General features: G+C 38.6%; 1 long non-coding RNA gene across 1 annotated transcript in view; it reads left to right on the forward strand.

The window, feature by feature from the left end:
• The window catches only part of LOC106084100 (uncharacterized), an 81340-nt gene extending 55429 nt beyond the window's left edge, over window positions 1-25911 (forward strand). Inside the window, exons 3-4 of the long non-coding RNA XR_001220752.2 lie at window positions 24803-24874; window positions 25511-25911. This is a non-coding gene — a long non-coding RNA (uncharacterized LOC106084100). The remainder of the gene's footprint in view (window positions 1-24802; window positions 24875-25510) is intronic.
• Window positions 25912-26866: the final 955 nt, after the last annotated feature.

The raw sequence follows: 26866 nt of genomic DNA on the forward strand, positions 1-26866 counted from the left end.
AGCACCCTTAAATCATTTCCGATTATGGCAATATGGAGCTCAAATTAAAGGTATTTAGGAGTAAAGAACGAAATTGATATCTATTTTCTATGCCATCCCTCCCCTAAAAAGCACTTCTCATTACCCTAATTAAAAAAAAAATCAGATCACGGAGATTGATAATGCGATTCGAAATTTTTTTGCATTCTTTTAATTACCTAAAACAAAACATGGTTTCTATTGTTGGCAAATGGATATATAGACGAATCACGATAATATAGGGCTCAAACGAAAGGTGCTTGAGAGAAAAAAGAATTTGATATCCAATTTAAGAGAAATGTGTTTCGCTTCACCCCAAAAAACCATCGTAATCGGACGTATTTACGGACCATTGCAATATGTGGCTTATGTAAAAGCTATTTGGGAGTAGAGTACGAAATTGATACTGATTTTTGGGACAAAGACCCTGTGGTCCCCTCCAACCTCTAACATTCTACAGTGGCACGAATTCGATATCCACATTCAGGGCGAAATGTCCCCACCCTAAAAAGACATTATAGAGTTAAAGAAGGTGCTGCGGAGCGGGCCCGGTTCGACCCATGTCCGTCCGTCTGTCGAAATTGCGATAGCGGTCCAACGCGTAAATCTAGCCGCTTGAAATTTTGCGCAGATACTTAATATTGACGTAGATCATTGAGGATTGCAAATGGGGCATATCGATTCAGATTTGGATATAGCTCCCATATAAACCGATTTCCCGATTTGATTTCTCGAGCCCTGGAAGCCGCAATTTTTGTCTGATTGGGCTGAAATTTAGCAGATAGTGTTTTGTTACTACTTCCAACAACTGCGTCAAGTACGGTCCAAATCGGTGAAGAACCTGATTTAGCTCCCATATAACCCGATCTCCTGATTTGATTTCTTGAACCTCGGGAAGAAACAATTTTTGTCCGATTTAACTGAAATTTTGCATGTAGTGTTCTGTTAGGATTTTTACAAACTGTGCCAAGTACACTCCAAATCGGTCTATAACCTGACATAGCTCCCATATAAACCAATCTCCCGATCTGACTTCTTGAGCCAAATCGGATAAAAATTGCGGCTTATTTTTATCCGATTTGGCTGAAATTTTGCAGATAGTGTTTTGTTACTACTTCCAACAACTGTGTCAAGTACGATCCAAATCGGTGAAGAACCTGATATAGCTCCCATATAAACCGATCTCCCGATTTGACTTCTCGAGCCTTTACGAGCCGCAATTTTTTATCCGATTTGGCTGAAATTTAGCAGATAGTGTTTTGACCAAATAGTCCAAATCGGTGAAGATCCTGATATAGCTCCCATATAAACCGATCTCCCGATTTGACTTCTTGAGCTTCTAGAAGGCGCAATTCTTATCCAATTGGGTTAAAATTTTGCATATGGCGTTTTGGTATGAAATATTGCACGTAATGGTTTGGTATCACTTCCAACAGTTGTGCCATTACTATTTATAAGCAGATCTAAGCTGATAATTCAAACTCTTCTAAAATATATCTTTTGCCGTTAAAGAGTTTTTGGTTTTTCAACAAAAAAAGGTTATTTTGCCGTGGGCGAAGTTGCTAAATGGTTTACAATATAATACTACGTTTATGACTATCGTTGGATATGTAGAAGCGAAACGTTACATAGTAACAATAAAAGAAGAACTTCGTAATAAAATTATTATGTTTTCTTAAAAATGTCTCAAACGTTTTATTTTTTTGCGTGTACTATAAAATTGCTTTCTCTTTTCTTTCTTTTAGGTATGTGCTGAGAAGACAATCCGGACTACCATTTGCTCGCTTTAACTGTTTTAAGGTATCATATCTGTAATCTTAAGCGTGTTTCTTAAATAATAATTTTTGGATTTGGAAGCGTTTAAATCATGGATTAGGAATAAATAGCGATGAATTACCTTCAAAAAGCCTTGGAAAGAAGCAGCAGGTACTACAAGATTTTGGATGTTAAGAGGGGACACATTACTAGTGCGCATAATGATTATGAAATGACCATCATACTCAGATCAAGATGTGATGTGCTAAAGTACATACTCAGATCAAGATGTGATATTGCTAACGAATTTGAGGACAGTGCTAGAAAAATGTGTACTCTGTGTAATACAAGTAAAAAGTGTGATATCCAAAACTTTATGACAAGATATTCTATATTGGAGAAGTCAGGAAAAGATATATTGTAAAAATAAATTTATATAATTGTAATCTTCACAGATAATGTTCACTGTTCGGCAATGAAATGAACAATTTTAGGGACTCAAAAACACAATTTCAAAACTCCGAAATGGTCACCCTGATTAATACGGAGCTCGGAATGATTTAGAGACGAAATCTTTCAGTCAATTGCAAGCAGCTTTGATTTTCGCAGAAATTTATTCGTTCTGTAGATTTGGGCACAATGACTGTAGATTTGGGCACAATGAAATATTTTAAAAAAATTTTCAAAATTTACTTTTTGAATTTTTTATTTACTTCCAAGGAAATCTTTTTACAATGAAAACATTTTGCGAGTAATAAGTAATAATTTGGAAAAACTTTAATAAAATTTGACTGGCCAAATTTAATGTCTCAAAAAATTTCAAGTTCCTTTAGTAAGGAAATGTGTTAAAACAGAAAAGATTTTTTTTCTATGAGATCAAATTTTACATTACACATACGTTTGCCGCTAGGACATTTAACATCAATTAATGGACATCTTGCGCTAGTTGTATGAAAAAGCTTTCTAGAGAATCTGCTTTTTGAGAATATTTGAAAATAATTTTCTTTGTGAAAATTATCATTTTTGAGGAGTAAATTATTTATAAGTTGACGCAGATAAATCAAATGAAAATAAAAAACGCAAATAAAATTTACAAAGAAGGAAAAATTTGACAACTACAATAACATAAAAATCTCTTCTTTTTCTGAGTTTTAGTTCTACCACCTTTTCTTATTTTTTCTCAGATATATTAGAAATATTTTAGAACTTATAAAGACATGATGTAAATTATCAGCATTTACGGCGATAGTGGGATGCATTTTTTACCGGACTTTTCGATCAAAAACGGATTTGCGATTGATTATATTAAAGGTCGAAAAAGAAATTGGCGACATCATTTAAGCAGATTGTAGAAGGTCCTTCGTAAAACTTGATCAAAATTAATTTTTTAAAAATATAACAATTATAGTTTAATGTTTTCAGTTTGTTTTATGGAAATAGAAGTCATTTCATATCAAATGACCGACACAAACTACAACCTGTTGAAATCATAAAACTAATTTGAGAGCAAATTAAAATGAAAGCCAAAGAAATAGTTTCATCAAAATACTGAAACTGGTTCGCCTTGTATAAAACTAAGGTATTTGTAAAGAGAAGCACATGTGAAGGATTTGAAAAGTTAGGATCGGCCTATAAACAGTGTCTTGGCAAGCCAGTACAACATTTAGCTCTGACTTTATGACCAAATGTCACCGATGATGGGTTAGTTCCTGCACCCAATAGCGACCACAATTTTTAATAAAAAATTGGAGGTATCTTAATATTGTTTTGGGAATTCTTCGATTTTGAAAAAAAATTGTGGTGGGCGCCGCCATAATAAGATCCTAGCTACGTCCCTGATTGTAGGGTCAGAACTATATTATAAACGGAATAACTAAATGAATATACCACCTAACCTGTGAAAAACTAATTTTCTAGCTATGTCTTTCCGTCTGTCTGTTGAAATCACGCTGCAGTCTTTAAAAATAGAGATATTGAGCTGAAACTTAGCACATTTTTTTTCCATAAGCAGGTTAAGTACGACGATGGGCTATATCGGACTATATCTTGTTATAGCTCCCATATAGACCGATCCGCCGATATAGAATCTTAGGCCCATAAAAGCCACATTTATTATCCGATTTTGCTGCAATTTAGGACAGTGAGTTGTGTTAGGCCCTTCGACATCCTTCCTCAATTTGGCCCCGATCGGTCCAGATTTGGGTATAGCTGCCATATAGACCGATCCGTTGATATAGGGTCTTAGACCCATAAAAGCCATTTATTATCCGATTTTGCTGAAATTTGGGACAGCGAGTTGTGCTAGGCCCTTCAGCATCCTTCTTCAATTTGGCCCAGATAAGGGTATAGCTGTCATATAGACCGATCCCTCGATTAAAGGTTTTGGGCCCATACAAGGCGCATATTTTGTCCGATGTCGCCGAAATTTGGGACAGTGAGTTGTGTTAGGCCCTTCGACAGTGACTTGTGTTAGGCCCCATATAGACCGATCTCTCGATTTAAGGTTTTGGAGCTATAAAAGGCGCATTTATAATCCGATTTCACTGAAATTTGACTCGGTAACTTATGTTAGGCTTTTCAACATCCGTGTCGTATATGGTTCAGATCGGATTATTTTTGGATATAGCTACTAAAAAACCAATATTTTGTTATATACAATTGAACAATGACTTGTACTTATGAGTATTTGGTCCAAATCGGAACATATTTCAATAATATCGGGCATAAGGTATGTATTTGTCACCTGATTTTGACGAAAGCTGGTTCACATATTTACTTGTTTTTTATTTATAAATAAATTTTACTTCAAACGTTTAAAACAGATTGCGTATATTGAAAAGTATGGTTTTGAAGATCTACTGTATTCGTTATGCTATAAATAAATAAAAAAATTGTTGTTTTCTCACAAAGTAGGTATTTGTGATGAATATTTTATTATCACGTAAATATTACCAAACAATGTATGTGCCTTAGAAATTCTTGTGGTGTTTTCTTGTACCTGGCAGCCATTTGTGTGTTGTTCCAATGATTTTTGTCATTGGACATACCAGCATTTTTGTAGCGAAATTTTAAAAATTGGCACTTTTCGTGTTTACCATCCGCACTCGTCCTGCTGCTCTTTACTCAGTCAAACACACAAAAGGAAACGATGTTGTTGTAATTACAAGCCTATGTGTCTGCTTGGGATTATTTTCTTGTGTACGTACAAAGAAATGTGCCAAAGAGTGAGTATTTTTGCCAACCACAAGTCTATACGCTCAAATACACAACCTTTCTCTCTAGTAGGAGAGACACAAGAGAATAATTATAAGTGTAACACGAATAATCGTTTGCGGCTTCGAAGCACTTTTACAATTAAAGAGTTATTGGTTTTACAACAAAAGGAAGCCGTAGACGAATCTGCTAAAGTGTTTACAATTACCACAGTTAGTTTCGTTCAATAATACTACGTTTATGGCAAATGTTTGATATGTTGAAGCGAAATGTTACACGGTTACAATGAAAACAAAACTTCGTGATCAAAGTATTTTGTTTGTCACAAACGTTTAATTTTTTTTTTTTTTGTGGATAAATAGACATTTTTAATGCAATACATTTATTTTCCTGAGTCGAATCCGGAATCAGAGTTAAAAAACATGTCGACTTTGTAGTTGGAGACGAGGTAAAATTATTCGACTCCGCAGCCCTGGTATAGTTCATATGAATGTATGGCCTTGTTGCTATTAAATTGCCTTGATTTGAAGTTAGCCTTATTTTTACAAGTAAATTGACGTTTAAATTTAAAGAAAGATTTACGTACAATGAAAATTTTTCATATGTAAATTTATCTTCTTTTAAAAAAAATGTCATAATTAATAGTTTTCCATCCATCATTGAAATTGTTTTTTTATTTCTTTTTAAAACTCTCCACCATTGAGTATGATGAATTAGTGAAATAAAAAATGCTTCAAAGAATGTATGAATGTATGAATGAATTTCTTGGTTGCCAACTAGTGGTGGTAGTAAGTACAGCAGAATTATCGCCTCGAAACACAAAACAAAAACAAGGAGAATGAAAAGAAATGCCTATGGAGCAAGTGCAGCCGTAACCAAACAACACGCCACATTCATATGTACATGTCGAACCGGCTGCAAAAGCATGTTTTACAAAACATTTTTAAGCTTAGAGGCCTATACGAAACAGTTGAAAGTTAGCATAGATGCTGATTTCGCTGCCTCGCGTCAATCGGCTATCCCGGCACTTTTTCCATATCACCCTACAAGAAAGAAAACCAACCTGAGCAGTTGCCTCAATTTGATGCTGATGCTGGGGTCTCTGGCGCAAATACTGGAATTGTGGAAGGCAAAAAAGTTTTGACAATGAGGATAGAAAGAAAGGCGAACCACTCTACGGACTCCACTGCAAACAGCAGCAGCAACTAAGGCAAAGACACAGCCAAACAGCATTCCTGTGATAGTTGTTACCTGTATGCATCAAGGTAGCACTCATTATTCGCTGGAAAAACTTGTCCGGCCAACTTCTCTGCACAATGCACATAGTCAGCATTTCATCTTCATTTCTGGACGAAAAAAAAAACACAAAGGAAATGCAAGTACCAACCACTTTTGCATCCCTGCATTATGGCAACAAACAATGCTTCAGCCATGAACGACAAACGACTTATTCAGACTGAGGAAGTGTGACCAAGTAGGAAATCATTAGCGTAAGAAGATTGATCGAGTACTTGAACAAACAGAGTTTGATTAAATTGAAGTCGTCGGAATAGGAGAACGTTCGAAGTGGGAGCGAATGAACAGAGACATAGGCTTAAAAATTTTCTTTTATTATTGTGTTTCATTGAAATCAAAAGTAGTATCAATACCCTGACCCTGTAGTAGAGGAGCAGAATCCCGATATAAACGCCTAAATGGAAGTGGAAATGAAAAACGAAAGGCGATAGACAATATTAAAGCTGCCTTCAAGGAAAGGTTAGGTTTTGGTACCAGTCTTCTATCAGAACCACTTAGACAATTCAGTTCATTGTGATACCAAAGGAAGAAGAAGAAAATTAAGTATGTCTTCTAAATTGTACCGTAGACACTCACTTATTTTGAACAAGTCTTGAAGAAAATAAGAATCTAAAGTGGAATTCCTACTGATTTCCTGTACTGGTAAAATTTTTAAAGTTCATTGAAATGAACGAACTAAACCAGCTGAGACGGCTCAATTAACCTCATTAACGAATGATTTCGTTCCCGGTGTTTTTAAATCAATGCCCAATGCGTCATAGAGTATTGGGCCTGTCAAAGGAGCATTTTCTATTTGACTTCATTGAAATTTGGCACAGTGAGTTTTGGTGGACCTCTACACCTTTTTGTTGTATGTTGTCGTGATCGGAGCATTTTTGGATATAGCTGCCATATAGACCGATCTCCCGATATAGTTATTGACCCTTTAAAAGGAGAATTTTTCATCCGATTTCGATGAATTTGACACAGTGAGTGAGATCGGCCACCCGATCTCTAATGCTATAAAAGATCCATTTATTATTCGATTTCCATTAAATTTGGCAAAGTGAGTTCCGGAAAATACCTATTCATTCCTGCCAAATGGGGTTCGGTTCGGACCATATTTGGATATAGCTGCCATACAAACCGATCTCCCGATATAGAGTGTTGAGCCTATAAGATGAACATTTTGCATCCGATTTCGATGAAATTGGGCTCAGTGAGTTTTGGTAGACCCCTACCCATTCCTGTGATATATGGTCCAGCGGCGAACGTTTTTGAATTCAGAAAATGTCCCCCAGAGCTGGCTGAGAAGACATTGATACCAATCGTCGTTATGGCATTATATCTTAACACTCCACCACTTCTTTTATTGTAAGGATCTCCATTTGAAATACAATACACTAATCGGGTAACCTTATCCCCTGCCTCATGCCAGTCGAAGTATATGTAAGAATATGGACACCACATTAGTCCGCCCAATAGTCCGTCTCCTTCGGTAGTAAAGACGAAAATGTTCCAGCAGGTTCGGATGACTTAAATGGTTGAAAGCTCCTCAAGGTCCTTCATAAGCCTCATGGTTTCTAGATTCCTTTGTCTCCGTATGTCGCGTCGTTTCCTGTGAAGCATGCATTTTAATCAAAAGCCTCAATATGTCTTCCGATGTTATAACATGGCATCTACCAACGTCTCTGTTAACGGTATCGAACTGTTCGCTGAGAAGTTTCCAGGAGTTACGATTCGTCGCTCTAGTCATCCTATTGTATGACTTGAGCCGTGTGTAATACTCATCTCAATAACTGCCGCCTGTTTTTTAAATATTCTCTGTTATGAAGTCTACCCGACTATTGCAGTCGTAATCCTATTGACATTGTAGTCAATGTCTTCTATGTTGGTCACTCCCAAGTATCTTGTTCAAGTCTTCCTTTGTGTTGTCTTCCAAATTTTGCCCAGTTGGTTTTCGAAATCTTATCGGATTCGGCGCTGGCCGTGCTATTTTTTTTTTTGTTTTAAATTGTGCGTGTTGTTGTCAAATGCTTAAAACGAAAATTTGAAAAGAAATTCTTGCAGAGGAAATCAAGGGGGTGTATATTAATCCCCTTACTCCGTTTGCGATACTTCAAATGTCTTGACATATCTCTTCTTGTCCTTTTGTCTGTTGAAATTATGAATCCCTAGAGAATTCATTTTTTGTCCAGTTGAACTGAAACCCGAGGAGAAATGGGGTTTAATCGCTCTAAATACTAAAGTGTAACCTAAAAAAAACGTAGTCTGGAATTGCATGCTACTAACAAATTTCCCAATTGTTCTCCATTCCACGCTACAAAGTCGATTAATTTTCGTCGTCCCACCGATTATGTCGCTGTGCCATAGTGTTACGTTCGTCGCCCACGCGCTTAACTGGAACTGCGTCGCCCCGAAATGCTTCGAGTACTCTCTCTTCAAAATGGATCCTTATGTCTTAACGGAAACTGCCGGTACGAACACTGATCGGTAAGATGAAGTAACTTGTAGACCGTCTTCACTTGGGGACCTGCACGGATTTACCCCATACCTGACTTATATATATATATCAGGATACTGTTGCAGGCATTCATCCTGAGCTTGAGCATGCTCAGTGGATCTTGGAGCTTGCGATGCTTGCCATTATTGCCATATATTTATCTTGTCCTGATGACAGCAGCAATGTCATCTGCACTACCAACCAACCAAGCGTTTCTGACATCTACATCTACATCTCAGTATCCCATTTTAGCTGATACTTTCCAGAGGTCGGGCCTAAGTATGGGACCTTGGCTGTCACTCAGTTAGCTTCTTATGATCTTCACCAAGTACTCCGGGACTTTGAAGTTCATCTCAATGTCCTGCAAAAATTGGATCACCTTAGTCTATGGAAGGCGTGTATTCGTTGGATTGCTTCTGCTGCATGGACTACGTCCTTAGAAGCGCTATTCATGACTTTCCTGAGCTGTATTGATGTAATTAATGGAACATAAACGTTCAGGGAATATCATGATGCAAACGGCAGAAGCGCATAAGACCAATTAATTGCAGAATTTTTCTGCTTGCGGCCCTGGAACCACCATCTTGTAGTGACCACCGATCTAATGTAAATACGTACCATAGGTGTGACCTCACTCTGTTTCCAAGTCCTGAAAAGATCATTAAACATATTTTCATTGGTGTTGTAAAAACATTTTTTTGAATTTTCACATGTCTACAATCTTTATGTCATAGAATGACCAGTTGTCCGAAAATTCCATTCCCAAAGTGTGATTCATTTAAGCCGTCCTATACTAACTGCCAAAATATTTCAAAATTTTGCTTTCGTGTTTAACGATATATAAATTCCTTAACCGACTGCAGTCAGACAGCCATAAATTATTTACCCTAACGGCGAAAATAAACATTTTCGAGACAGATTGTAACGAATGACTTGAAATTTTGTTAACAAGCCAGACACACCTCCTCCACTGCACAACCTTAGACACCTACCTAACATACTATTGAAAGAATGCAGTTTTGGAATAAATGAAATTTATTCCAAATTGGGAATATAAAATTGGAAGTAGTGCCAGCAATGTAGTGCCATTTCGCATTTGCCAATGTTGTGTTAGGGAAAGTCTGTCTTGGTGAAGACCAAATCTAGATTTTGGACACATTTTCCTCGTCGTTGTCTAGGGGATAGTAGTAGTATTGCAAACTGCATCCTTCGGAATGTCCATGTTGTAAAATTTGTTATTTCTATTATGAATGCAAGTCAGTCTTGGTGTTTCTAGTTCGAATACTTTCACAGTGATGCTAGAAGTTAAGTCAATCATCTGGATAAACAAGAGACATACTACCAATCCAGACAAAAATTTCGCATTGCTTAAATATATATATGTATATGTGTGTGTGTGTGTACTAGCTGGTAGCTGACAAAACAAACAACTTGCCATGAAAGACCCAACGCCATCATCGCCCCCACAGCCACAACTTGGGGCAATAACAAGCAATCTAACAATAGCAATTACCCTCGACAGCATTCGCATGGTGGTGTCGCACAAACATCTGCAACAGCAACTGCAATGGCAACATTTTTTCCAGGTTGCAACAATTTATTGGTTTGCCCAGTATCAAAAAACTATTTACAGTGGAGGATTTTGAGTGTAGATTTCCAAAGAAATCGTAAATACGTTAATATCATACGGAGGTTGCCTAAGGTCAAAAATTGGCAGCTTCGCTGTTCCTTGTTTAAGCTTTACCTAACCTTTACTACTGGTCCCAAGGCAAAAATTTAACCGGTCAATAGTAATTGTAAGGACTGGACTATTTACGTGACCGACAAGGGGGACCAATTGTCTCCACATAGACAACATTGATCCGACCAGATTACTCATTTCTATAATGGGTTATTTCATCGGTAAGAAGATCTGCTAATTTCACCGGTTTCGTCGCCCTCTATATAAAGGGTGATTTATTAGCTATTATCTTTTTGACAACACTGGTTTAAGCAGCCAATGCATCCAGAAAAGTCCCAGTTCGGTGCGGTTCAATGATGATGCGAATCGTAACATAACTGTGAATGGTGAGCGCTATCGTGAGATGATATCCCAAAATGCAAGAGCTTGACTTGCATGACGTATGGTTTCTACAAGACGGTGCCACATGCCACTCAGTACGCGTAACAATGGGCTTATTGAGAGGCGAGTTCGGTTATCATTTTATTTCAAGTTCAGGACCGGTCAATTGGCCGCCTAGATCGTGCGATTTAAAGCCTTTAGACTATTTTTTTTTTGTCATGTCTATACAGACAAGTCCGCTTCGATTGACGCGTTGGAAGACAACTTTGAAGCAAGCATTCGTGAGATACCGTCCGAAATGTTGGAAAGAGTATGCCAAAATTGGACTAAGCGGAAGGACCATAAAATAATCTTCAAACATTAAAATTATATGAACCGTACTATCGATTCAAATAAAGATTTCCTGCGTTTTTCTTAATTTAATGTGTTTTTTCAGTTCCTATATCTCTTAAAAAAAATCAGCCTTTATTTCCAAATTTTCGATGTGAGCTTAATACAAACAGATCCTGTGTGCCCTCAGGAAGTTAAAACATGTTTTTATACCCTCCAACAAGCTCTTCTTGGGCCTAAGAGAGGATAAAGTTAAAGTTCTTTGCTATCCGGGTCCAACATTGATGACTTCAATAAGCTATTCAACGACAGGCAGCTCGAGAGGCCTTCCCATCCTTCCCAAAAAATCTTGCTTAAGACCGTGCATATTAACCCGAACTACTCTGGGGTGGCTTCATGAAAGTCTAATAAAATATATTAAGATTTGTACACAAAATTTTATAAATAATAGGATATCTTTCACGGTGGAGGATTTCTACGGCTGGCCACACTTATTTCTGAAAAATATATCACGGCAATCCCGACGACAGAAGTTCTAAATAAGCCTGCACTGGTTATTATCCAGAATTGAGCTGCAATATATAGTACTTATATAAAACACAGCTATTATTGTCATAAAAATCAGCTAACATTTCTTCCAATGCCCATAACTTTGCATAGAAGACTTCACAGTAGCAACAGTGGAATTGGAAAGCGGTAAACAATTCGTTATCGTCACTTGCTGTATGACACATATATGAGACGCTTTACTAAGTGATGTTTGGAGTACTTTGAGAACGACACATCAAAAGGACACCATCATCATTGGTTCCCTGCAAAGATTTTTGATCACCAAATAATCTTCCTCAAACCTTCTAGATGAAAGTTATGATCGAGGACGATTGCCCCTCACGAGGGGCAATAGTCTACGAGGACTAGCTCTTAGGTGAGCTCGTCCTCGATCATAACTTTCATCTAGAAGATTTAAGGAAGATTATTTGGCGATCAAAAATGTTTGCAGGGAAACAATGATGATGGTGTCCTTTTGGCGTATGGTTCTCAAAGCACTCCAAACGTTGCTTATTGAAGCGTATCACATATGTGTTATATAGCAAGCGGCGATAACGAATTGTTTGTTGCTTTCCAATTCCACTGTTGCTACTGTGAAGTATTCTGTGCAAAGTTATGGGAATTGGAAGAAATGTTAGATGATTTTTATGACAATAATAGCTGTGTTTTATATTAGTACTATATATTGCAGCTCAATGCAATTTGTATGAAAATTACATTTATCCAGGACAACGAAGTTCTGCATATTACCAGTGCAAGCTTATGTAGAACATCTGTCGTCAAGATTGCCATGATATATTTTTCAGAAATAAGTGTCCACTATGAAAGGTATTCTATTATTTATAATTTTTTTTTTGTACAAATCTTAATATATTTTATTTGACTTTTATTCCCACAAATACAAATCGTATTTATAAATTTTAGAAATATTTCGCTTTTTTTCCTCATATTATTTTGACAGGTTGGCAAATCTTGTTCCGCGGATCTTCCATATGAGTTGCTAACGAGTATGCCAGAAGAGTAGAACATAGACGCCCTATTGTCGATGGAGAAGATGCATTTAAGTGCGGTAATTGGGATCGTAACTGCACACATAACTCATGTCTCGCATATGCTATAGAAATGATGATATCTGCCACTGGTGTCACGACGAAGACGCTATAGAGTACAGTTTTCATTTCCTATGTCAATGCCCTGTATTATCCCAAAGGAGAAATAGGATGCTTGGTTATTTTTTCTTTCAAGCGCTAAATGAACTCAGAAGCGTTAACCCAGTCAAATACAAGTTATTCATTGAAGCGACAAAATGGTACAAGAAAGTACATTGAAACCTGTCTTCCTGACAGCTCTTACTTTTGAGAGAAGTGGAATAGTTCATGAGGAATCACAATGGGTCACATGACGAGGATGCTAAGACAAAAATCGTGGCGTCATCCTCTTCCCACCTAACCTATCTCTACCCGTTTTCAAACGGAAAATGTTTACTGGTTTTTCCTATCTCATCCTGCTGTGCGATGTACCAATTGGTCTATATGCTCGTTTCGCGTTGTTTCGATGTGGCGTCGAACCCAATGACTCTTGGCCCCTTTTTCTAAGTGCCAAATTTTTAGTCTACTCGCAAATAACTTTCAGTTATGTGTACGTTTCAGGGGGTTTTGGGGATGGGTGGCCATTCTGACACTTGGCTCTAGATTTTTATACCAGATTCGTACTCTACTCCCAAATACCTTCCATTTAAATCCCATATAGTACCTATCGGTCTATATGTCCGTTTGGGGAGGGGAGTGCCCCTAGGTACTTGACCCTAAATTTAAATATTTGATTTGTGTTTTTGAGTTTCTATTATTTCCATTCATCTCCTTTATACCTCAAAATATGGGGCCGATTTGATATGGGGGTCGTCGTTTAAGGCCACATAAAAAACGTACCTAAAAAAGTTAGGTCTGACAACTAAATATTCTTTTTGGGTTATTCTCTACTGACCTAGTACTTTCATTTGGAATTTGCCACCTCCGGATGACGACCCTTAAATTGCTCCATATTGTAATTGATTATTGTTTATTATATTCGAAAAGGTCCATTATTTCTTGTTGATGTTTCTGTAATCGTTTCTTTAGATGGGTGGCGGATTGTGCAGTTGCATCGGTATCTAGTGCTGGGACTGCCAGCGACCCTCTAGGCCGGGTTTTTTTAATAGTAAATCTTTTGACGACGCGGTCCCATCGTATTTGTATCCGTGCAAGCAGGACACCCCTTGCTGGTGCTAACTTTCTGACAAGCTTTCCCCCATCCACGACCCTGGGAGGCGTCCTATGGTAGAAGTAGCCTGGAAACTCCATACGGAAAAGTGGAAAGGTTATACCAATAAAATATTTACGAAGTCCTGGATGGACGACTGGCAAGTTTCAACAGGATCTTGAAAGACAATCTTTCTGACATCGTCAGGAAACACCACGGCCGATATAGAAAGGCAGTACTCACCCTTGAAAGATAAATCAGCTGTTAAAGTTTCATGCTCGGAAATAAGGTGCCCTTTTGGTGGACGACCGCGCTATCCTGGCAGGTGTTCATGGACAAGCTTAAGCAATACTAGAAAGCCACGGCTGGATTGATGGAGAATACCAATATAACAGCCAGAATGTTCAAAGTGATGAAAAATGTCACACGAGCTTCTTCTTTATATGCAGGGATTATAACGCATGGTCAAATGAATCTGCCCAATCTCTTGATATCATCCTCACCGCAATTCCTAAGCTGTACGGATAGGACCGTTGAAGTACGAACTAGAATGAGAACGACGAAGCTGACAGCTGACATTTTTCAATTTACAAAATATTGGGGCCAGATGTCATTATACCAAATATGCTTCAAATCGCCGAAAGCATAATTAACTCATTATTTGTGCGAATTTATAGAATGCGCCCCCCGTAACTACATATGGGTCACATTTAGGGTTACCAATTAACAAACATTTAGATATACCAGTATAATCTGTCGAACTAGAGATGACAGCACTGAACCAAAATCTTTTGCTTCTGAGTTTATTTAAAACGAAAGTTAAATATTTGGTTGGAAAATAACAACCGGCAATTGTTGGCGAACTCAAAAACCTCAAAATTAACATATGTCTATCGACCACATTTGTATATCGCACCATAAATCGTTATAATGATACTGGTAGCGTTGCCAAGCCCCATGGCGGTGGTCCAAAAAACAGACACAACACCTGAGCGAAGGCCCGGAAAATATCCCATGAAAGAATACAAAACAAAACGGCCTCAAAGCAAAGTACTTTAATTTCCAAAAGGCACACAGTCTTGTACCAAAGTAAAAGAAAGTTAGACTAAAAAGAGCAAAGCAGTTTCTACGCTTGCACGAATGTGCAAAGTTTTCGAATATCGTGTTCTCTGACGAGAGATTTCGCAATTGACCTATCCCAGCATATTTGAGCCTACGCACGGCCTTCCAAAGTGATTTTCCATTTCCAGCAGTTGCACCACAGTGGTGGTGCACAAAAAAAATTAGTGCCAGGTGCAACAACTCTGGGAGCCGTTAAAGAGGACATCTTCAACTACAATCTTAGACAAGCAGACACCAGTTGCGACAAGACTGAAACATGTCGCATGACAAGGACTACCTGGCAAAAGTACCACCACATCGTTCCTGACCGTCCAAAATGATGAAACCTGTCTTCACGATGCTGACTGGCCATTGGGCTTTTGGAAATCATGTAAAGCATCTAAAAATTCTATGCAAAGTCCATTTTCCTTGTTGAGGTGACGAGGAGAAGGTAGTTGAAGTTAGGTCTGGGTGATTTGGTAAAATTTCACGCTATGCTCTAAAGCTTATTAGCTGAAACTTTGAACCGGTAATTTTTTTTCCAAAAGCTGGTTATGTTGGAAAAAGGGCTATATCTTGATACAGCCCTCATACTTATAAACCAATCTGCCGACCATATAGTACTTTTACTTTTGTTATCTATGACAGAACATTTGTCCCATTAGCCGAACATAGAATAGCTTTCCAAGCGCCTCGATCTTCTGCGCTTCTTCTAAATCTCTGACAGCAAAATTCGAGATGTCTTTCACCACTTGACATTTCCATCGTGCTTTTGGTCTTCCCGGTTTGCGTGTACCACCGCGGTCGCCATCAAAAGACGTTTTCGTTCATTCTGACAACATGACCTAACTAACGCAGCCATTGTATATGTATAACGTCGTCATACAGCTCATAAAGTTCTTGGTTCATATGACGCCGATCAATGCAAACTGGTCTAAAAATTTGACGAAGAATCTTTCTCTCAAACATTCCAAGCACTGCCGAGTCTGCTTTCACAAGTACCCATACCTCGCAACCATATAACAAAACGGTTATTATCAGTGTCTTGTATGGTGTAATCTTCGGCTGTCGAGAGGTGCTGTTGTTTCTAAACTGCATACTTAATCCAAAGTAGCATCTGTTTGCCAGTATTGCTCTTCGTTTTAAAAACTGGTGTCATTTATTTCAGTTACGGCGGTGCCGAGGTAGATAACGTTGCTTACTTTCTCAAAGTTGTGGTTCCCAACTTTCTCCATTATTTTTTATCGGTTTGGATGAACAAGGCGTTTTGGGTGTTGATACCATCCATATAACCGTGAGAGTGGTTATTCAAATTTCAGCCCGGCCGAATGCAATGAGTCCATTGTGCATCGCCTTAACAGTTTGTGGGGCCTCCATGTGCTTCGATTTGCCTTGGTTCTCACTCGGATTTTGCTGAAATACAGCTGTGGGGTTTTTGCGAATATTTTTCATTGCTGTAGTTGCCACTACTATTCCCGCTGCTGACTTTTTCCTTATAGCTGCTCGTTTACACTTTAAACTGCCTGGTGGTTTCTTGTCTTGACTTTGGTTGATTTCAGCGTTAACAATGTCTGCCTTCCTGCCACCCTTTTCATAGGCGTCCAACTAGCAAATGATGCAAAAGTGCTTATATTTATAGCAGACAGTAATGGGGCTTTGGCAAGTAGTAAAGCCTTTAAGGCCGGTATTTTGTGAGTTTCTTGCTTCCTTTTTTTGCATTGTCTTCCATCTCAAGCTGTTGTTGCGTTGAAGGCTGCTATTTCTGCACAGATGGATTGTGAAGACATATGTATGTATGTTCACATTGTAGGTATGGTCTGCGGAGCAGTCACTCAACCAGCAGCCGAGAGAAAAAACACTTGTGTTTTATGACCCCGTTTGGCTTCAGGTGTAAAGTTGTTATTATTGAAGGCGGCAATAACCACCACAATGGGGATATGAAACTTTATTAGCTAACAAAAGCAACTTTGCGTAAAGACAGGCAAAGCAAGCGAGCAAACCCTCCATCAAATCAAATGCGATATGTCTTTGATGACTAGGAGCCAAGTAATTTAGGTAGATTTTCTCAGCAGACATTTCTTGCTGAGCAGGATTATGGTAAAGTAGTTTAGAAAATTTTTTTTGAAAGCATGAAACTCTTAAAGGCATATTCTTTTCAATTCGATTACATATCTAAGTTGACAAACTTTTTCTTTCTACATTAAATGAGATTGTGAAATGTTTACTCTCGAAGATACTCTAAGTATTTGTATTGTAAGAAAATTGTACACCTTTTTTAGTGAATACACTCAAAAAAAAAAAAAATAAATAAATAATAATAATAAATCGTTTGAGGATGTAGTGCTTTTTGACATTTGTCTTAAATCTTTGGATGTCAAAGTGGGTGGAAAAAACATTAGCCGGAAGTCGATTCCTCATACGAACGGTTCGGGCGAAATAAGAATTCTCTCTATAATGGATTGTGCGGTCCGCTGGCGAATCAATTACAAACGTGTGGGAGTTCCTGGAATGTCTACTATAGTATGTCTAGTATAGTATGTCTAGTATAGTATCCTTACATCAGGAATAAGAAGACGAATATCAGACGAACACACACCATGAAAGTACCGATAGAACAGCGCCAAATAACCCACATTGCGACGATGATGAAGGGAGACAATAGAGTTGGATACCCCACTGTCCCCAATCAACGCCATCGCTCTTCTCTGTACACGGTCCTGTAGCTCCAGGGATGATTTTGAAGCTCCAGACCATACACGTGAGTAGTACTCCATTTTCGGCCTTATGAAAGTGGTGTAGATGTTAAGAAGATCAGACGGAGTGAAGTAATTCTTACACCGTTTAAGGAAGCCTAAACACTTGAATGCTTCTTTCGACACTTCGAATACATGTTTAGCCCAACGGACATCACCTTGTATTTTCATGCCCAGAACATCAAGAGCTTCTGATTGCTCAACATCTACACCGTTGATAGACAAAGATGATCGTAATGGGTCAGCGAATCGTGACAACAAGCAGCACTAAAATCTACTCGATTCTTTCGATCCCACTCAGAAATGGCCAGCAAATCTTGGCAGAGTGTATCGTCCATAACCCACCTCTTGTCCTTAATCTCTCGAAGACTTGGCCTATGGTCGAATGAGTACGACTGACAGAGATTACTGTCATTCGCAACTGAGTAGATCGGATACGATGTCTGACCCAACAGATCGTTGATTGAAATTAAAAAAAGAGAAGGAGAAAGAACAGAGCCCTGGGGTACACCTGCGGTCAATTTGTGCTCAATGGATGAGAACCCATCTATAACGACTCGAATAGTGCGATCTCTGAGAAAGCTCGAAATAAATCGAACGAAGCCATTACCGACACCAAATGCGACAAGCTTTGATAGTAGTGCACCGTGCCAGACCCTATCAATTGCCTTGGAGATATCCAGAGCCACAACCTTACTCCCACCAAACTGGTGGATTGAGCGACTCCAACGTTCCGACAGAAGTGCCATGAGGTCACCCGTAGAGCGATTTCTGTGGAACCCATATTGTTGGTCGCTAAGAAGGCCATTAGACTCTAAAAACCTCACAAGATTGTGATTAACCATGCTCTCCATGACCTTGGAGAGAGCGGATCATATCGCAATTGGCCGATAATTCGCAGGGTTGCTTGCCTCACCTTTCTTGGGTATTGGCTGAACGTTCGCTACCTTTCAACGCGCCGGGAAGACTCCTGCACGGCAGGTAAGATTGAAAAGGTTGCGTAATGGACGAGCGAGCGTTGAAGAACACTTTCGTAAGACAAGTGTTGATATGCTATCCGGGCCGGGAATTTATTTACGTCTAGATTTTCAAGAACCCTTTTAACTCCACGAGTTCGAAAAAATATTTGGGGCATGATGCCAGATACATTTTCAACCACTCCCCTGGTTGATTGCTATCCGGCAGGGAAGAGTTCCCTGCAAATATATAAGCCAACAGGTTGGCCTTATCAACCGGGCCAGTGAACGTTTGATCGTCCTTAACAAGAGTTGGAATAGATGAAGAACTGCCCTTTACTCTTTTGACGAACGACCAAAAGCTCTTACTTCCTCGTGTAGAAGCTAGAACCTTAGTACGCAGACGCTGTTCGTAAAGAAATTTTTTATTATTTAACCAATTACACACAAAAAATAATTCTTTAGCCATAAACGAAATTTTTGTCAAGTAAACTTCTTTTGTGACAAACTTTGGGACTTTGTTTACATCTTTTATGATAAACTCATGCAAGAACTTGTGAAAAAATTCGTGATGACTGGGTGACGTTCTCCACCTTGATAAAAAACAGACGGACGAACGGCACAAAAAGGATATGCGGACAGATGGACATGGCTAATTCAGAAGATATTTCTGAGTTTTTGTTTTAATTGTTCGGTCTTTATAAATGTGTACTTAGTTAACTAATTTCAAGCTAAGACCTCAAATACTCAATTGGATTCCTTGGAAAGCACTACATCCAACTGCGGACGATCTGTTGGCAAGTGCTATTGTTACTCGATCGCCACAATAATTCGTATTTAGCTTATTGGCATCAAAAAAAAAGGATAGGCATTTCTTTATTTCCAAACGAATTTTTCTCGTTTATAACATGATACGGCCTAATGTAAACTTTCCCACTGACTGCTGGTTGACTGACCGTTACTCAATGAAAACAAATCTTTCGAGCTTACGTCTTTCCACAATCACGTTTACACTATTTACCAAATGAAAGAGACAATTAAAAATAAATAAAGAGATAACAAAATAAACGAATCAATTTTTCGTGTAACAAGGCATCTTCCGCTGTAAGCAAAACATTTTTCGTTTAAAAAATTTGTTGAATTTACGAGTAATAGCCATTCTCCCCACACAAACGAAGTCGCTGAAGCTTTTACCGTTAACGAAGAGAATTTTACATCAAACAATGACAAATTCACGACTAAAGTACAATCGTGGAGGGAAATATTTCACAGTTACTATAAATATAGTACTTCCCCAATAGAACAGATTTGTTTATTCTAAAGATATTCCAAACGTTTTATTTTTTTGCGCGTTCAGCTGGATAATCAAATGATGTATCGATAAGAAGTACTTATGCATACAGCGTATACATTTTTTTAGTTCGAAGATAAGGGTCTCTTGACAGATGGACATCGTTAAATTAATGCCATGTCAAGAATGTATAACGCAAAAAAAATCCGTTTGACATAAAGGAAATTTTCGCCAAGTTTCAATACCTTTCATTCTTGATATATAGAACATGTAGTTCGGGGTTTCAACTAATTTTTCTTTATTGTTAAATTCAATTAACGTCATATTTATACTTATATGTATATTAATTTTTAATTTTAAAAAAGGTTGTACATTAGGGCGGGTAGATTTTTTTTCAATCGTATAGCAAAAACCTAAACTACATAGAATTCTAAGAAATTTCTCCAAAGAAACCATCTGAAATAAAATCCTTATCCGCGCCTCTCGACTTGAAAAAAGCTATTATTTGTAGAATGTATATTTTGCAATCAAGGTACAGGTTGCATTTGTTAGCCAATAATCACGAAATTGTACACATATCACTTCCTTAGCCTAGGGACACTGTGAATTTTGGTGAAAATCGGTTCAGATTAAGATATAGCTCCCATATATATCGCCCGATTTTCACTCCCATTATATATCGTCTGATTTTCACTTAAATTGTCGCAGTTGCCCCAATCATTAACTAACTGGCTCGAAATTTACTCGTCTGAGAACCTCTGTTAAATTTTATCCAAATCGGAGGTTTTCGCACATATCATATACCTATTATTGAACGGATATTTCTTTATCGTGTAAATATTTACAAAACAATGTATGTGCCTTAAAAATTCTTGTACCTGGTAGGCATTTATCTGCTGCTCTACTGATTTTTGTCATTGGACATACCACATTTTTGTACTTAAGGCGAAAGTTTAGAAAGTGTCACTTTCCGAAAATACCATCCGTACTCGACCGAGCTGGACAACTGACTGCTCCTTGCTCGGTGAAAAAAACGGCAATTTTTTGTGTGTGAAAATGTGTCTATATTAATGATGAACACACAATTGCAATTATTTGCAATCCCATGGGCTTTCTTGGTATTATTTTCTTGTGCAAGTACACAGTTGTTGTCGTTGTAGCCACATTTTCATGTGGAGGTGGCGATCCTCGTCAAGCTCCTGTAGGTGAGCAACATCGTTCCGGTCCAAAGAACCGATCGCCGCGCCAATAACTCGTCTTGTCATATCGAGCTTTAAAAGCACTCAGTATTTGTGCAAGAGACGGTGCCGCCTGGCCTCTCACTGAGACTTTCCGCACGATACCGCTGACTGCATTCCACTATTGCACACCACTAGTCTATACGCTCAAATACTCACCCTTTCTCTATATAGAAGAGACGCAAGGGAATAATTATTGGACCAGTAAACGAATAATCGTTTGCGGCAATCGAAACACTTTTGTCATTAAAAAGTTTTTGGTTTTACAACAAAAGAAGGGTGCTTTTACCATGGTAGAAGCTGCATAAGGATTTACAATAAACAAAGTTAGTTTGGCTTACGTTTGATATGTTAAAGCGGAACGTTACCTAAGTTACGCTACGCTTGTTTGTCGTAAAAAATCCCCAAACGTTTTTTGGACATACACCTAAGCCAGTAATCGGCTTGTTGTGCGCTCTAAAAAATATAAAGTAACCTCTAAAAAAATTTTTAAGTTAGTAATTCCGTGCTACTTATAAAATTCTTAATTGTTTTCAATACCACTCCCTTAAGTCGGTTCATGTCTGGTATTGTTTGTGTCTCCACCTGAGTGCCGGTATCTGTTAGACGCGAAAGGCGGGCAATGACAAAGGAAATGCTCCAACGTCTCATCATCTTCCCCGCATGTCCTACACATGCTATCACTTGCCGCACCGATTTTACATAAGTGAGCTCGTCTCATCATCTGCCCCGCATGCCCTACACATGCTTTCATTGCCGCACCGATTTTACATAAGTGAGCTCGTAGTCCTATGTGTCCCGTTATGATACCAATAGCTATTCTGCAGTCTAAAACAGATCTAAGTCCCTGGGTTCTCAGTGTAAATCCCCAGGCCCACTCTGTCCTCTAGCTTTGATCCATCCGTGTAACATGCCCTTCCAGATGGCAATACTAGGGATCCGGCAATCCAAGACTGTGCCGATGGCAACAGCGCCTCGCACTCGACTTCAAGGTTCATTTCAGGTATCCGATCGGAAACCTCTTCCATTCCTTCTAGGTTTCCTATCGTCGCCCCGATTATACCGCGATAGTATGAGCTGCTCCTATCCTCAATCCATTCTCCCATCGCCTTAAGTCTCATAGCCGCAGTGTCTGCCTCACATTTAATCTGTATGTCAATGTCAATATCTAGAATAGTCTCCAGTGCCCTCCTGGGCGTGGTCCTCATCGCTCCGACTATGCCAAGGCAACATGTTCTCTGATCCTGTTGTATGGTCCTTATGTTGCACTTTTTCTCCATAGCAGTCCACCAAACTACTGAGGCGTAAGTAAGTATTGGTTTAATCACGCTCCTGTAGAGCCATTGGACTATCTTCGAATTCAGGCCCCATTTCGAGCATACGGCCCATCTACATAGTACCCAACATCTGTGAACCTTCTCAGTACGCTCCTGAATGTGACACTTCCTATTCAGTTTCCAGTCCAAGATCACACCTAAGTATTTGACCTTGTCAGATATCGAAATCGTCTTAAGGAGGAAACGTGGTGCGCTAAATTGACCCACCTTCGTCTTCCTCATGAACAGGCATATTTCAGTCTTCTCTGGGTTAAGATTGAGACCTCTGGATCTAGCCCAGTTATATGCCATATTCAAGACCCTTTCGGCCCTTCAGCATAGCTTGTTCGCATCCTTACCCCTTAGAAGTATTGTAACGGGTTCAAAACTCTCCTCAGTCAGCATCCGTAATAGGTCATTTATGGTGGTCACCCATAGGAGTGGCGATAAAATGCCCCCCTGTGGTGTGCCCTGTGCCACTTTCTCCCTTATATTTATGCCATGAGACACACATTTTACCCACCTGTTCCTTAGCACATGGTTTATCCAGTCTCTAAGGACCGGGTCCATCAGGTATTTGTCTAAGGATTGGATCAGTGTGTCGGTCCGCACATTGTTAAAAGCCCTCTCGATGTCAATGCATACCGCCAATGTGTACGTTTTGGCTTCGAAGGATTCTTCTATTTTATGCACAAACTCGTGCACGGTAGTCTCTGCCGACCTTCCCTTGACATAGGCATGCGGTTTGTATTTGATCAGTTCGCTGGATGTCCTACTCTTTATCATGGTGTCCATAATACGTTCCATGGTTTTGAGTAGAAAGGACGTAAGGTTATGGGTCTGTAGGCCTTTGGTGTCGCATAAATTGCTTTGCCGGGCTTGGATATTAACACTACCCTTGCTTCTTGACAGGGTTTCGGAGTATATGAAAGTCCTAAGCACGCTGTGAAAATTTTGGCCAGGCGAGGCGCCTGATTGTCTGCTTCTTTCTGTAGTAACGCCGGAAATATTCCACCGGGTGACTTAAATGGTTTGAAGCTCCTCAAGGATTCCTTCACCATAAATTCCGTTATTATAAACCTTCGATCAACGTCATTATTCCAAGATTTCGGTGTCTCCGTGAGTTTCGACGTATCCTGTGGAAAATGGGTTTACATCAAAAGCCTCAACATGTCCTCCGTTGTCTCTGCTCTCATTCCCATGTCGTCTACTCAAGTTTCAGTTTGGACATGGGTTTTTGAGAGAAAAATTTTTAAATTGGCGTCATTAACGCTATCGACCTGTACGCAGAAAAGCTTCCAGGAGTCACGTTTTGCCGCTCTGGTAATCTTATTGTGTTCCTGTAGTACACATCCCAATAAACTTCCGCTTTTTTACGACGTGCTCTGTTAAAAAGTCTGCGGACCTCTTTGCCAATATTGCGAATCTGCCCGGTCGCCCAGGGCGCCTTGGCGTCGTCATTAACGCTATCGACCTGCTCGCAGAAAAGCTTCCAGGAGTCACGTTTTGCCGCTCTGGTAATCTTATTGTATTCCTTGAGCCGTGTGTAGTACACATCCCAATAAACTTCCGCCTATTTACGACGTTCTCTGTTAAAAAGTATGCGGACCTCTTTCCCATTATTGCGAATCTCCCCGGTCATCCAGGGTTTTTCTTGGGCTCATTTGTTTTCCCGAAGAGGTCAACTATCTTCGAAGGACCCCATCAGTGCAGTCGTAATCCTGTTGACATTTAAGTCAATGTCTTCTATGCTTGGACAATCTAAATTATCTTGCCCAAGTCTTCTTCTGAGTAGTCTTCCGAATTTTGTCCAGTTGGTTTTCAACTTATTGCGGAACCTTATCGGATTCGGCGCTGGCCGTGCTATTCTAAACCTAATGTAGCGATGGTCAGAGAAAGAGTGTTCCATGGAGACACTCCAATCCTGAACCTCATCAATTAGATTTTCCGAATATATCGTCACATCTAATACCTCCTCCCTAGTCCTATTAACAGGTAGTGGTGTTACCAATATTAAGTGTTATTAGGTCGTTAGTATTCAAGAACTCTGCCAGTGCTTGGCCCCGCTTATTAGTGTGGTGAGAGTTCACATCGCACCCTATTACAATATATCTAAGTTACCAGTATTTTATTTTTTAAATCCTCCGCAATGCATTTCATTTGAAATTAACTAAATTACAAAATCTTTTTCTTTATATTTTCAGGTAAGTTTATTGAAACGAAATTATATTCATAACACATAATCTCAAACAGCAGTCCAGACTCTTCCACATAAGGTAAGTTGTGATTTGTGAAATAGCATTCAAAACTATGATTTCCTATATCACAAATTATTAAAACGTCTCTCAAAAACGCATGGGGATGCTGTCTAAAAAATATTTTTTAACATTTTCACTCTCCAATATTTCCTTGATAAAAATATCGTTTTGGCAACATGATTCCTCATTTCATTTCCAGTTTCTTTGTTTGCCAATTTTGTTGTTGTTGCTTGTGCACTTCAATATCGTATGTGTAATATGCTCGAAAATTAAATTCATGAAAACAAAAATTGTTTATTTACAAGTTTGTGTATAGAGGCGCTTGTGTGTGCCAAGATCAAGTACATTGAATGTGAATTTTTGTTTTCCTCTCGTTACATGTAAGTCTAGTTTTCAATAGACTTTAGTCGTCGTATTTCAATTCCAAACAAAGTTTACTAAATCCGTCAGTCATTCGCGTAGTTTTTTTTCATGATTGTTGAAAACGGCATTGAATTGAAGTTAAACAACAACACCAACAACTATATTGTTGACGAATATTTAGTTTTTTTTTGCACTTGGACGACGATGATGATATGTATTTCCTCAAATAGCAAAAAAAAACCAAATAACAATTACATTCATATATGGCTAACGAATGAATTATTATTGTAGGTTGGTTGGCCGACATGTTGGTTAGCAGAGGGCAGAAATTGGTGCAAAAATATACAGCAAAAGAAAAGAAAAAATAAATCAGAAATTTCAATTGACTCGATAATCACCCTCAATGTCGCACGTGAATGATTGAACAATTAATCATTGAAATTCAAAGAAAAAACGCTAAAAAAACAGCAGATTATCTCACACAATTGGGGTGATAACGAACGAAAACATTATGAATGGATGGTCAATTTATATGCAATGTCAAAAATGCGAGGAAGGTTTGAACTCAAGAAAAAAAAAGTAAAATTTTAGTAAATAATTTTACTGCTGACATAACTAATTGACATTTGGATAGGTGTAACAACAAAAACGTTTTTATGCACCAAATAAATTTTTTAGTTCCATGCAGCTTACTATATAAATCTCTAAACCACCAAGTATACCCGCAAATTTTTGCAAATTTGCCCATGAAAATTCCATTAAGAATCATGGGCAAACTTTTCACATATCAATGAGTGCTGTCCGATTCAAGGTTTTTTAAGCTCAATGATGAGGGGCCTTCATTTTATAGCCGAGTCCGAACAGCATGCCGCAGTGCGACACCTCTTTGTGGATAAGTTTTTACATGGCTGCTATACCAAATGGTACAGCACCTCCCAAATGTCGCGAGTATTAGGAGAGGATAAGCACCGCTGAAAATTTTAATGATGTTCTCGCCAGGATTCGAACCCAGGCGTTCAGCGTCATAGGCGGACATGCTAACCTCTGCGCTACGGTGGCCGAGTATACCTACTACTTTAATTACACAGGATCTATATCTAAATCAAATACAATTTGTATACCTACTGCAATATCGAATAGAACTGGAAAATTTTTTCACGATAGTATCTTTATTGTGGCTTCTACAGACTTAATAGGCTCTACCGGATGAAAGATATATATGGGAGCTTTATTTAAATCTGTACAGATTTTGATGAAATTTTGAACTTGTATTAGGATGTCAAATAAAACAGCCCATGCCAAATTTTGTAAAAATCGAAAGGGCATATCGGATGAAAGATATATACGGGAGCTATAACTAAATCTGAATCCGATTCTGATCAAGTCGTGCAGACATGTTGGGACAACAAATTGAACGTCTAGTGCAAAAATTTTTAGAGATCGGATAAAAATTTTATGGCTGGAAAAGCCGCAATTTTGGTTCGATGTCTAAACAAATTTTGCACTAGACGTTCAATTTATTTTCCCAACATGTGTGCACAACTTTATCAGAATCAGCTCCCATATGTATCTTTCATCCGGTATAGTCTTTTAAGTCTGTAAGTCTGTCCCAACATGTCTGAACAATTTGATCAGTATCGAATTCAG

The sequence above is a fragment of the Stomoxys calcitrans genome, chromosome 3 (genome assembly GCF_963082655.1).
Source record: "Stomoxys calcitrans chromosome 3, idStoCalc2.1, whole genome shotgun sequence".
Lineage (NCBI taxonomy): Eukaryota > Metazoa > Arthropoda > Insecta > Diptera > Muscidae > Stomoxys > Stomoxys calcitrans.